The sequence below is a fragment of the Microtus ochrogaster genome, unplaced genomic scaffold (assembly GCF_000317375.1).
Source record: "Microtus ochrogaster isolate Prairie Vole_2 unplaced genomic scaffold, MicOch1.0 UNK10, whole genome shotgun sequence".
Lineage (NCBI taxonomy): Eukaryota > Metazoa > Chordata > Mammalia > Rodentia > Cricetidae > Microtus > Microtus ochrogaster.
In genome coordinates, this window is record NW_004949108.1 from 5598656 (window position 1) to 5612073 (window position 13418).

Genomic DNA, 13418 nt, shown 5'->3' on the forward strand with positions numbered 1-13418 from the left:
GCAATTCTTAGATACTAAGACACAGGGCTATGGCAGAAATGGCAATTGTTGAGCTCAATAAAGAGGGTATAGTTAATCAACAAATCTAAAACCCAGACAGGGGTTAACATGCTCTGTCTTTGTGAAGGACATATCATCTTCCAGTGCTGGGTCTTGTTGCAGGTTTTAACTTTGATGGTATGGTTAGAAATGTTTATGTCTTCTGGAAAAACATCTGGAATCCTTGCCTCTTAATGAAGGTCCATAGTCTGAAGTCCACAGTTTCTGTGCCGAGAGCTTATGTGCGTGAACTCTGGCTGTGGGTCTCGCACAGAAATATCTCAGGCAGGGGCATTCAGAAAGGGGCAAACAGGAAGCAAAGGAGAATCCTTGAACTTAGTGATGGCATAGCCTAGTGTGTCAGGACATGCCCCTAGGAAGAAGATGTGTGTCATTGAAGGATGCCAGGACTTGAAGAGACAGGGATGGGGATGGAGAATCACCTAGGATGGAGATTATGCAAGTAAAGCACATGTTGCTGTGAAGAACCTCAGCTGATTAGGAGCATGGGAAAAGAAATATAGGAGAATATCGGGACACAGTGAATCCTTCCGCCTCTCTCTCTCTGGCTAGACTGCCTTTTGAAGTCTGAGAGCCTCCCTTTCTTCCTCCCCCTTCTTCTGTTCCTCCTTTCCTCCCTAGCCACTTCCTCCTCTTTCCTTCTCGCTTTTCCCCCATATCTTCTTTCCTTCCTTTGCGCATTTCTTCAGCCCTGCCTCTCTCTGTATTTCATCGGTCTTTCTTCCATATCTTTCTGTTGCCCTCCCCTGCCTTTGCCTTTCCCTTCTTTTCCTCCTTCCCGGGTTCATTGCCTTCTCTCTTCTTTCCTTGTATTCCACTCTCATCCTTTTGCCTTTCCTCCTATCGATACTTAACACAAACACACTGACTGCCTGTGCACCCTCTGGTGGGGCTGGAGATAAAGAAGCAAGCCACTCGCTGGGAAGGGCTGCTCGCACAGGGGCTGCTCGGTGCCGAGTCCTCTGCTGAGGTCCTGGGAGCAAAGGCCTGGAAATGCAAGGCCTGACCTATGCTTGACAGATATCCAGGAAACATAAACAGCACGTATTGACAGGCAGACACTGTCCAAGGGTTTTTATGCACATGATCTCATCCTTTTACTAACTGATGGAGTGCTTATTATTTTGTCTAATGTACACACAAGGTTTAGAAAAAGTGAAGAAACAGCTCCAACCACACTGATCGTTTGGGGCAGAGCTCCATTTTTGTGCTTCTGATAGGGATAATGATTAGGTCAGCTGGGGGCTTTTTCCTGGTGGCCTTGTGGCCCATTGAATTCTTACTCATTTCATACACACACACACACACACACACACACACACACACACACACACACACCTACCTAAAATAAAACCAATCCTCTACGAAATACCACCTTTTTCTAAAGGGAGAAATTTCTACCGAGAGACAAACACAGAGCAAGCCTGCGATGGTCCATATGCAGCCAGCCACTGCCTGATTCAGCACACGGGAGAGGGAGGCACACCAACCCCAACCGAGAGCACTGGTGGCTAGCTGCAAAGGCAATCTAATCTCATCTTCTGCCTCTGCTGGACGCATCTCAGGAATGTGGGAGGCTAGCATGTCAGATAGGCAATTACTGGCCGGACGCAGCATTGCGTAATGGGCTGATGACTGGGGCTTCCTGCTTCAGCGCGAACGCGGCCAGCTTGCCAGAAAGCATTTATCTTCCCAAGAGAAACATGCCAACTTTAGGAGGATATGAAGTAACTGTTATTATGGGAAAAAAAAGACAGGCTTAATTTGAAAATACTCAAGGTCCCTTTCAGCTTGTGCTCTGTCTACACCCCTCCCCAACTGCCCTGCTTCCTCCTTCTTCCTTTGGTTCTATTTTCTGCTTTTCTATCCCTTCATGCTGGCATGTCTCTGAGAGTCCATCTTTATTTATCCCCTGGTTTTGTTGTCATACTCATTCTCTGACCAAATGTTCACCCCAGCTCACTTTTTGAGAGAAGAGTTTTGATTCTTCATAGACAAAATATACAGTGTTGATAAAAAATAAAAATAAATGTGTTTGTGGTGGTTTGGTGTAAGAGGACCTTGCAGCCTGAAGATTAAATAGAAAAAAGACACAATTACTTAGTACACTACAACCTTAAATGTCTTCCAAGATAACTAAATGACCCAATGACCTGGACCCGTTCCGTGCTCACCAAAGGCCACAGTAGTTGCTCGGTAAACACCTTGACTTCCATAGGCTCCTTTGAGACAGCGACTCACCTCCTCAATGTGGCTGTTTTGCTTGCTGCACTGAGGGGAAAAAATTCCTTATACAACATGAGATAAAAACTAGCAGACAGAGCTCTTATAGAAATTCCTGAACAATGACTTTTTTCTTACCCAGATGAGGACAGTAAAATTCAGGAGAATAAAGTCATCAGCTCAGAGGTTTCCAGCAAACCCTTAAAACTTCTGGTGCCAAGAAGTCAATATTTCCAACTCTGTCTTCCACTCTCTATTAATACACAGTGTTCTCTTTCTTCCTGCTAAATAAGGTTTTAGTGTAATATAGAAATATCACAACTTAAAAAAAATCACAGCTAAACAATTATGAACTCACACGACACAGATACAGAAACATTCATACTTATTCAGAAAGTCTTAGTAAATATTTATTATTGTCTAGAATGGCCATGCATCATAAAGGATACATATCATTCACTACCAAGACCAGTGACCTGTGTTCAGGTCCTGGGACCCCTGTGGTAGAAAGCAAGAACTCACTCCTGCAAGCTGTACTCTGACATGACCACACATCTCCCACCAATCAGTCAGTAAATGTTTTTAATACACACACAAATAAATAAAATTATAAAAATAATTTTAAAAAGAAGACAGAAAAAACATACGATGATACTCAGAAACTGTTGAAATTTGAGTTCACAGCTTCAGGCAAATCTTGTTTGGCGTTTAAAGGGATCAATATGAATTTCCTAGAAAAAAAAATTCCTGATTGACTTTTAATCAGCGTTAAGCACTTATTTTAGTAGGCATTGGGAACGATTTTTGCAAACTCTCGTAGTGTTCCATTGTTTGTTTTTGAAGGATTCAAGTTCAAAGAACTTGTTTCGAAGGTTAAGTTCAGAGAAGGAAACAACCGCCCCAAAACAAAGCAAGCAGAAAGTCATAGGGAAATCAGAACACCTTCTGCCTGACCTCTGGTCTCATCCCTTCTTACTGCATTCTTTCATCCTTGTGGATCATCAGGTCTCCCAAGTACAGAAGAAAGCAAGTACTTACTTCACGTGCATCAGCGAGCTCTTTCTGCTTGGAGGCCTCAAAACTTTGAGGGCATGAAGAAACGCCTGCTGGATTTTTGTCGTCCCAGAACAATTCCCCAACACACGAGGACTCCTAGGAAGGGATTCCTGGCAGTTGACCACCCTGTTCACAGTCCTATTTTTGAACTTCTTCAGCTTTTCCTTGCAAAGAGCGTCCATTCTTCCATCATCCCCATGAGAGGCCTGACAAGGTTTAAATGTGGACAACAATGACCTCGGTGTCACAGAGAGTCTCAATCTCTCCCCTTCCTCAACTAAGGCAGTGAAGCTGAAATTTTCTCCCAGTGGCATTTCCCCCTTGCATAAACCTCCTGGGCAGTAGAGGGAGGCTCACTAGCTGCGCACTAGGCTTCATTTTGTGTTCATCAGTGAAAGAACCAGGGGACAGACTTTGTCAATCCCTACCTCATCATGGCAGACTTCCCATGCCAAGCCTGAGGCAGACTAGAAGGATCTAAGAAAGCCTATGCTGAGGTGGATGGAAATGTGAGAGCCAAATGAATTTCGCTGACTCTCTCTGCGTCATTCCCAAGCCAGGCCAAGACTTGGTGCCAGGCAGGCATCCACTGTTCCAGCACAGACTCACCATGCTTTTTTTTCCTTTTCCTTTCCTTTCCACCTGTCTTTCTTCTCTCTCTCTGTTTGTCTCTTTTATATCCTTTACATCTCTTCTTTCTTGTTCTCCTTCTCTTCTTTAACCTATCTCTCATATACAGACATATACATATCTAGGTATATATGTGTGTTGTGTGTATATATATTCTTTCAAGCCTAGTAACCTGAGTTCAGTTCCTGTACACACACACACACACACACACACACACACACACACACACACACCCCTCAGATAGTTCAGGTAATTTGCCTAGATCACAAATCTAGGAAGAATTCACATTTAAGCTTGGCTGCCTGCGAAGTCCAAAGTTTCAATTACTGTTTGATTACTTCAAGCCCCTTGCAGTGGGCTAGCCTTTAGCTGGCACTAGCACCCTCCCACTTAGTACTGACATCTGTCTAAACCAATTTTTTTTTTGGTACCTTGAATTTCCCCTATGGATGCTCTGAGCAAGTTTGTATTCCTACCAGGATCACATGCTCTCCTGATTTTCTTTCTCTACCCTTCCCTTTATACCCATTTTTAGTGCTTCATGCCTGTAAGGCCACAGAACATCCTAGGCCAAAAGTCTCAGACATAAAACATTTTCTCTTGACACAGTAACCATTCACTCTTCTCATAACAAGTCTCTTGCCTAAGAACACATGACTTCAATGAGACGCTCCTTTAAGCTGATCCTTGAAGTGACCCTATTCGCAAGACCTCTGCATCCCCCCTTATATATGAGGAAGTAAAGCTTCTCAGACCAGCTGAGCTGCCAAGAAGAGGCTCAGGAAAATGAAGTAGCCTAAGAGAAACAGAGATACTAGCTAAGGTGTCTGGAAGAAGCTCAGACCTACAAAGCTATCTGGAAAGGACACTCTATGGCTCTGGTCCCCAAATCATGGTTAGGGGAGGTGAGGCAAGAAAGGAAGGACATACACACAGACACACCTACCATGGAGCTGGCATCAGCTTGGATTCTCTTAACTTCTGCAACCTGGAACCTTGGCATGTTTGTTAGGTACAGCACAGAGGGAGGACTCAAAAGAGATCTCTGTAGGTGAGCAATAGCCTCTCTGTAGGTGAGCAGTAGCCTCTCTGTAGGTGAGCAGTAGCTTCTCTGTAGGTGAGCAGTAGCCTCTGGCTGTGAAAATGGTGTGGCGGGGGAGAACACTGCTGTTGGTTGTCTTTGCCCACACTGAGCAATTGTCCATAAACCGTGACCTGGACTCTTGAGAGAATCTTTGCCATCACATGGCTTTGCCCGCTTCTCATGGGCCAGTTGGTCCAGGTCCTTGATAGGTACTTCTTACGTCAAAATACACATTTGCTGAAGAATTCACCAGCTGGGGCTTCCTCCAGTTCTCCAACCTGTACAACTGTCTCAGGCTGTGCTGTGAGCTCCAAGCTCCCAGCTTTTGGGAGTTACCACCCATGATGGAGTGGGCTTTGAGTCACTTCTACTCTTGCATGTGACCCCAATAAAACCCATTGGTTTACCAAGTTTAACTTTGGTGGCATTCATATTTGATCTGTTCTTTGTTTTCTGTCTAACAATAAGTAAATGTTGGTTCACATCTCCCTAGGAAAGGTGCCAACCAACAAGTTCAACCGTATGTTTTCCTTTCATGACAGAAGAAACTCGGTGTCATATTTCTGTCACCTGGAAACAAACATTTTTTAAACCCTTCCACCTACCCATGCACCAAAGAGCTGAGTTTCTAACAGCCTCCGGATGCAACAAACCTCCATAAAACGAAATTCAGATTCCCAAACCACCTTTAAAGAAAAGGACTGGCCTGCTGACCGAGATGGGGTCAGATGAACGTGTGTGCATTTTCCATTGACCCTGACTTCACTGGCTTCCTCTCCATGGAGACACTCACGACATTTTCTGTTTTTCCAGAGCCTCCGCACACAAGCTGGTTCTGACAGTGCTTGGTTCTAAAGCAGGGAAGCAAGGGGGAGTCTTCGGAAAGAAAAGATGGGGCCCATCTAGGGTCTCTGCTCTCATAGCATGCTGCTTAGGTGTCCAGAGAATTTTTTAAAACCTCTCTAGGCATTGCCACTATCCTTATCCCGGAAATTGGTTCATTCTCTACATCCTTTCCTGGATCATGTTAAGGACATGTGGAATGCTGGGCTGGGTCGGAAGCTGCAGGCTGGTGTAAATAGACAGACAACACACACAGACAACATAGGAATAATTGTGACTGGAGAATAGGACATGGCAGGGGGCGATTTCGGGAGGGGTGGGGATAATGAGGAGACACTAGGGAAGTTAGTTATAGGAATCTTTTTGGTCTGTGGAGAAGAGCCCAGAACCTTGCTGACTGACGCATTCTCTGGTTCCTGGGAAGTCGTTTCACTCCCGAAGAGAGGCCGTGCAAGAGGCACGGTGTTTCCTCCTTGCTCAGATTCCGCTGCTTCGAGAATGTTTACGGAGGCTTCAAGGAGTGAACCAAGTTATTAAAAGAGTAGCAATTAGGGTGGCCCATCCCAGCAATTTAAAGTTTCCTGTCTCAGGAAGCGCGTGGAGGCCAGGGGAGGGGAAAGGGAGGATGCATTCCTGTCTCCTGATTGGACCTCCCCTAGATTCCAATTTCTGCCTGCAGAAGCCGGAGGGAGGAAAGGGAAAGGCTGCCTAGTGCCAGCTCTGCGCCAGCTCTGCTCCCCAAGGATGGACATGCCTCCACAGATGTCACAGCACTTGGTTGGGCCACTCCTCACAGAAGTCTCTAGCGCCCTTCTTTTGGGGACCCTGGCTCAGCTTTTGAAGTCTTTTATCTTCCTTTCCTTTTTTTTCCCCCTACCTCCAGAAATGGAGCCGTGTTGGAAGCTGTCTGAGGAGTCAGGCTCTGCACCTTGGCTACAGCGGACATGTAAACAGAGGCTACCTGATGATTTAGAGCTACCGTCCAAGAGGGCTTTTCCAAACACCAGCTCAGCTCAGCTGCGAGAATGCCCACTCTGTCCCCTTGAGACCAGCTCCGGGAGAGCAGAGATTGGCCTTTGCTCTGTTCAGGCACTTTTGGCCACCCCTCCTGCAGCCTGGAAGGGAGTTGCCAAGTTCATTTCTTCCATGCAACCTGAGCTGGAGAGCAACGTCCAGAGAGAAGGTTTCTCTGACAGGTCTCCTGGAGCCGGTCCTAGGCTGAAGAGACTTTTTTTCCCTAAAGATGTTACACAATGCCTAGTAGGCCCTCTGACTTGTGGCCACTGTTTCCCAGAATCCCAAGGGGTTCATCCAAGAAAACACCCGTGTTTCTAGCCTTATCATTTGTGTTCTCCCCAGAGGATTTCCTTTCCCTGGCCATGCTCAGCGCTTGCCTGTGGGAGTCAGAGGCCCCTGGAGCAGTGGGAACAGCTGTTATTTGAGGCATGAGTCCTTGCATGTAGCCTTCTTTCATTCCAGCTTGGGGTTCGCATTGTGAGACGTTCACTGACCTCTACCAGTGCTCAGTGTCTAGTTTTGGGCTGAGAGGAAGATGTTTCTCTCTGAGACACTGATGTTTCAGTTAAATCTAATTTAATTGGCAGAAAGTAGGGCAAAGGACATGTACCGATAAGACATTTAATACAATACTTCATTGCTGTGTTATTTTTTTTTTCTGTGTATTTTCTTTTCTTGGGAGAGGTCTGTTTTTCTTACTCCCATTTATTTCTAGACAACTGTTCCTATAATAACCCCGAAAAGAGTGCTTCAGAAAAGTAACCGTTACAATTTAGATGCAACCCATACAGGTTGCTTACTGCAGTGAGCGTGATCAGGTAGCGAGAGCTGTGTGAATGAAGCCTGTGCTTCGGTGGCAGGACTGTGAGCAGTTGGAACTTCCGTCCAGGACACAAACCATGTGGGTGGGCTTTTTACCTAGCGAGAACTCAGGGCTCTGTTTCCTGAGTTGACATTCTCCTCGGGAACGTGAAATACTGAAGGATGAGCAGCAGCTGGAGCCAGGAGGGGAACGTGCTGACTTTGGCGCCGCCCTCCAGCAGTGGAGTGCCTGTAGAAATCTGCCTCATTGCTTCTAGACTATAGGCCCCCTGCCGCCGCCCCGCATCATCTTACGGGTCTTGTTCACACTGTATCTTCAGTAGTGAAAAGAAGCAAAGCACAGTGCTACTGACAAGAAGTGAAAACAGAACTGGTCTTTTCTTTTCTTTGAGTTCAGGATTGCTTTAAAACAACGCAAGCGTCCATGACTGTACCTGGAAAGGTTGTATTTTGTCCCCAGAATTCACTGCAAGTGCTTACCCCCTCTGATAGATAGTGTTCAGAAGTGTAGCTTCTCAGGGAAGAGACTTTAGAAACTGTCTGTCCTCCTTCATCTTTCCAGACAGAAACCTCACTGAGATCCCTCCATTGGTGAGCCACTTTCATATGCACACACACATATGTGTACACCAATGTACATGCACTCTGATGCTCACACACGTGTGAATGCATGAATTTACACATGTGCCTACTCTTGCATATACATGCTCACACATGCCTATCCCACCTATTTAAGCATATACAAATACAAACAAAAATGTGTGTACATATGGACACACATATATGCATAAACAAAGATACAGGTACATGTTAATTCTCTCTGTCTCTCCTCTCTGTCTCTGTCTATCTGTCCCCCACCCCCATATATCAGTTACCTCTGTTCCTTTATTTGGCTTGAAAGAGTGCTCACACTCTAGTGTCCCTGTAAGTCATCTGGTGTCTGCGTACAAGCAGTCTGCTCAGTGTTGTTTTGGGGTCTGAATTAAAATTCAAATTTTCTATCAGACTAAGTATCAAGGACAAAGGAGACAGGGACAGGACATCGACAGTCAATAGTACATTTTTTTTTTAAAAAAAATTTTACTATCAACTTTCCTGTGACCATGGGCAATTATTTCTTATTTGCAGCCTGCTCACTTAAAATCTCACGGTAGAACTGAAGGGGCTGGCTTTTAAGGTCATCTTAACATTGATATCCATCTCACTTGACCCTTAATTCTTCTTGCTTCCAAGAACTACACTGGATGAGACTGTGCATAGAAAGACATCAAGAACACACTAATTAAAGCATAGGGCAGACAGGCCTCTCTTTGGTCTTGGAATCTCGATCCACAGCACGGTTCCAGGAGGAACATTCAAGCCACTAGCATACGCGTAGATTCATTCATCACCGGGGAACGCTGATGCTGATGAGAAGCACAGCCAGATGTCATCTCGCACCAGTCGGAACTGCTTTCATCAGAAAGACGAGGCATGAGCGCTGTGAGGACACACATGGAAGGGGACCCATGTGCACTGTGACACATGTGAACAGCGTGGTCCGTGTGGAAGACAGCATGAGAGGACTTCCAACTCTGCAAAGAGAATGACCACATGGTCCTACAATCTCACTTCTGGGTCTTTATCCAAAGGGAAGGAAGTTGATAGGTGGAAAAGACACCGCCTCCCACCATGCTCTTTGTGGCTCTAGTTACAATACTCAGGACGTGGAACTAACTGAATGACCATCGGCAGATGGAAGGGTAAATAAAGCGTGGCAGTGCTCATAGCGATGGTGGAGGTGTTGTGGTGTTAGTGTTGAGGGGATGCTACTAGTAGTGGGGGTGGTGATGGTGGTTGATGGAGGTGGTGGTGGTGATGGCAGTGATGGTGGTAGTGGTGGTGGTGGTGATGGTGGTGATGATGAGGTGGTGTTGGTGACAGTGGTTGATGGAGGTGGTGGAGGTGGTAATGAGGTGGTGACAGTTGTAAGGGTGGTGATGGAGGTGGTGGTTGTGACGGAGGTGGTGGTGGTGATAGTGGTTGATGGAGGTGGTGGTGGTGATAGAGGTGGTAATGAGGTGGTGACAGTGGTGATGGTGGTAATTGTGGTGATGGTGGGGATGGTGGGGATGGAGGTGGTGGTGGTGATAGTGGTTGATGGAGGTGATGGAGGTGGTAATGAGGTGGTGACAGTTGTAAGGGTGGTGATGGAGATGGTGATTGTGATGGAGGTGGTGATGGAGGTGGTGGTGGTGGTAGTGGTTGATGGAGGTGGTAATGAGGTGGTGACAGTTGTAAGGGTGGTGATGGAGATGGTGATTGTGATGGAGGTGGTGATGGAGGTGGTGGTGGTGGTAATAGTGGTTGATGGAGGTGATGGAGGTAGTGGTTGTGATGGAGGTGGTGGTAATGGCTATAGTATATGTTGTGTGTTTATGGTGTATATCTCTGTGTGTGTATGCATGTGCACATGTGCATGTATCTGTGTTCTCCCTATCAGTTATCTAGGATTCATTTGCTCTATCTGGGTAGAAGCTAAAAAGTAGGCGCGGACAAGTGTCTTTGGTGGTCCCTGTTCCCTGCATACTCAGGAACAGCCCCAGAGGCTTCCCTGCAAGCTCTGGTAGATAAGGGCCCACTGCTGTAAGTTTCAAGCTAGAGATTCAGGGCTGTAGGTTGTATCGGAGCCTCCTTGTGATAGAGGCTTGTTGCTCTGCATTTTAACAATAAGCAGCCCTGCAGGAGCAACTCTTATAACCCCAGCAGGGATTCCAGCATCTCAGCAGAGACACATGCTGAGATTCCAGCCCCAGGCTGGGCTTTGGGACCCTCAGGTACTACAGAGGCTGTAGTTGCAGCTTTTGGACCTATGATAGGATGTTGGGACCCTTAAGCCTTTGTCAATAGTCCATGATGGGGAAATATCTGGTACAAACCGATTGGGGCAGTTGTAACTGGTGTAGTTCCCTCTGGAGCCAGAACCGCATTCAGGAAGTAGCTTTGATTGCAATGTAGCTTCCTCGGGGTGTTAATAAAGTTTTCAGAGCAGGGAGGCACCTTGTGGAGAGTCCAGCCAGCTGTCCAAGAGGGGCTGCATGACAGACACTCCTTCACTCAAGACAAATAGGCATCAGTGAAGGGCCCAACAACTGCCATTGAGGAAAACAAATTTGTTCTGTCTCCAATATCTTAGCATGGCCATATTATTTTTTCTTTTAGTGATTTATTGATATAATTTTAATAGTAATGCTTAATTTTTCTATCAGTAATTTAATTAAATTAATTAATTTATTTATTAAAAATTTCCACCTTTTCCCATCCTCCCATTTCCCTCCTACTCCCCCTATTTCCCCTCCCCCTCCCCCCCTCCCCTTGCCCTCCAGTCCTAAGAGAAGTCAGGGTGCCCTGCCCTGTGGGAAGTCCAAGACCTCCCCCCTCCATCCAGGTCTAGGAAGGTGTGCATCCAAACACACTAGGCTCCTAAAAAGCCAGTCCATGCAGTAGGATCAAAACCCAGTGCCATTATCATTGGCTTCTCAGTCTGCCCTCATTGTCAGCCACATTCAGAGAGTCTGGTTTGGTCACGTGCTCGTTCAGTCCCAATCCAGCTGGCCTTGGTGAGCTCCCATTAGATCAGTCGCACCATCTCAGTGGGTGGACGCACCCCTTGTGGTCCCGACTTCCTTGTTCATGTTCTCCCTCCTTCTGTTCTTCATCTGGACCTTGGAAGCTCAGTCCAGTGCTCCAATGTGGGTCTCTGTCTCTATCTCCATCCATCACCAGATGAAGGTTCTATGGTGATATGCAAGATATTCATCAGTGTAGGTATGGGAGAAGGCCAGTTCAGGCACCCTCTCCTCTGCTGCCCACGGACCTAGCTGGGGAAATCCCCTTGGACACCTGGGAACCCCTATAGAGTCAAGTCTCTTGCCAACCCTAAAATGGCTCCCTTAGTTAAGATATCTTCTTCCCTGCTCCCATATCCACCCTTCCTCCATCTCAACCATCCCATTCCCCCAAGCTTTCCCCAATCCTCCCCTTCTCCCTTCTCTCTCCCCATTTCCCCTTCCCCCAAACCCACCCCCACCCCCCTGCTCCCAACTTTTGCCTGGCGATCTTGTCTACTTCCAATATCCAAGAGGATAAATATAAGTTTTTCTTTGGGTTCACCTTCTTATTTAGCTTCTCTAGGATCACGAACAAAGGCTCAATGTCCTTTGTTTATGGTTAGAATCCACTTATGAGTGAGTACATACCATATTCCTGTTTTGGGATCTGGGTTATCTCACTCAGTAAAGAGTTTTCTATTTTCATCTATCTGCATGCAAAATTCAAGATGTCATTGTTTTCTTACCGCTGAGTAGAACTCTAATGTGTATATGTGCCACACCTTCTTTATCCATTCTTCTATTGAGGGGCACCTAGGTTGTTTCCAGGTTCTGGCTATTACAAATAGTGCTGCTATGAACATAGTTGAACAAATAAATGCGTTTATAGTGTGATTGGACATCTCTTGGGTATATTCTTAAGAGTGGAATTGCGGGACCCTGAGGTAGGTTGACTCCCAGTTTCCTGAGAAATTGGCATGGCCATATTCTAATAGTATCTGAGAGTGCTCAGATCTTAGCCAAAGATGAAACAGAGCTTTATGGTAGAGTCTAGATCGTTCCCTCCCTTTCCCTCCCTCCTTTCTCATCTATTCGTCTTTCTGTTCCCTCCCTCCCTCCCTCCCTCCCTCCCTCCCTCCTTGTCTACCCACAAGCCCTTTAGTCACATTTATTTCTTTAGCCCGTTCTTCTCAGACTTGGTTGTAGTGAAAGAAGAAAGTTAAATGTCTTTTTCTTTACTGAAAAATTGAGCTTCCCATATAAAGGAAGAGTACATCTTACACTGCTGATTCGGCTATACAGTGTTCTCTTCCCTCAACTCTCTGCTAAGTGATTACCTTCTCTCCTCCTCCTCATCTTTTCTTGTGACTCTGCGTTAAAATTCTACTTGAGAGTTTTAAAGGTTGAATGCTGTTGCTGGGTGCTGGATCTCAGCTCCACCATGAGCCAAAGTAGACCTTTCTCAAGTACTTGGCTCATTTTTATAATCATCATACAGGTCCCGGAGAGGAGGTTGTAATTCCTGCTCCTCTTCATGAGGAGACACACTGAGCTTTCAGCTCACACATATGGGGCTGGTGCTTTGCAATTTCAGCTCTGTTTGATTTTAGTCACGTTTGCCTGGCTTCAAAGCATCCAATCTCTCATAGCGACACCACTGTCAGAAACGCTGTTCCAGTAAAAGCATAATTTTGTTTAATTATTTGTACGTGTTTGTGTGTTGATCTATGGTTTCACTGTGTTTCCCTGGCTAGCTTGTTACTTAAATATATGGTTCAGTGTGGTAGTCTTGGACTCACAGCAATTCTCCTGCCTCAGCCCTCCTCCCTGCCCCCCAGTGCTGGGATTGCAGATGGGTATTACTGTTCTCCATGTTTTTTGTGGATCTGGTCGGGGATGCAAGAAACATTAAGAGCTCCAGAGGGTGTGTACGGTTCTAACTCTCCTGCTGCTGGTCCAGTGTAACCCTAAGCATCTCTTTCTGTGCTTCAGAGGGAGAAGGCTGAAGTAGGACTTTGAAGTGCACCCTGACTATGAGATTGCCAAATCAAACTTACTTAAAGCTCAGAGACTTTGTTTTCAAGGTATGAGAG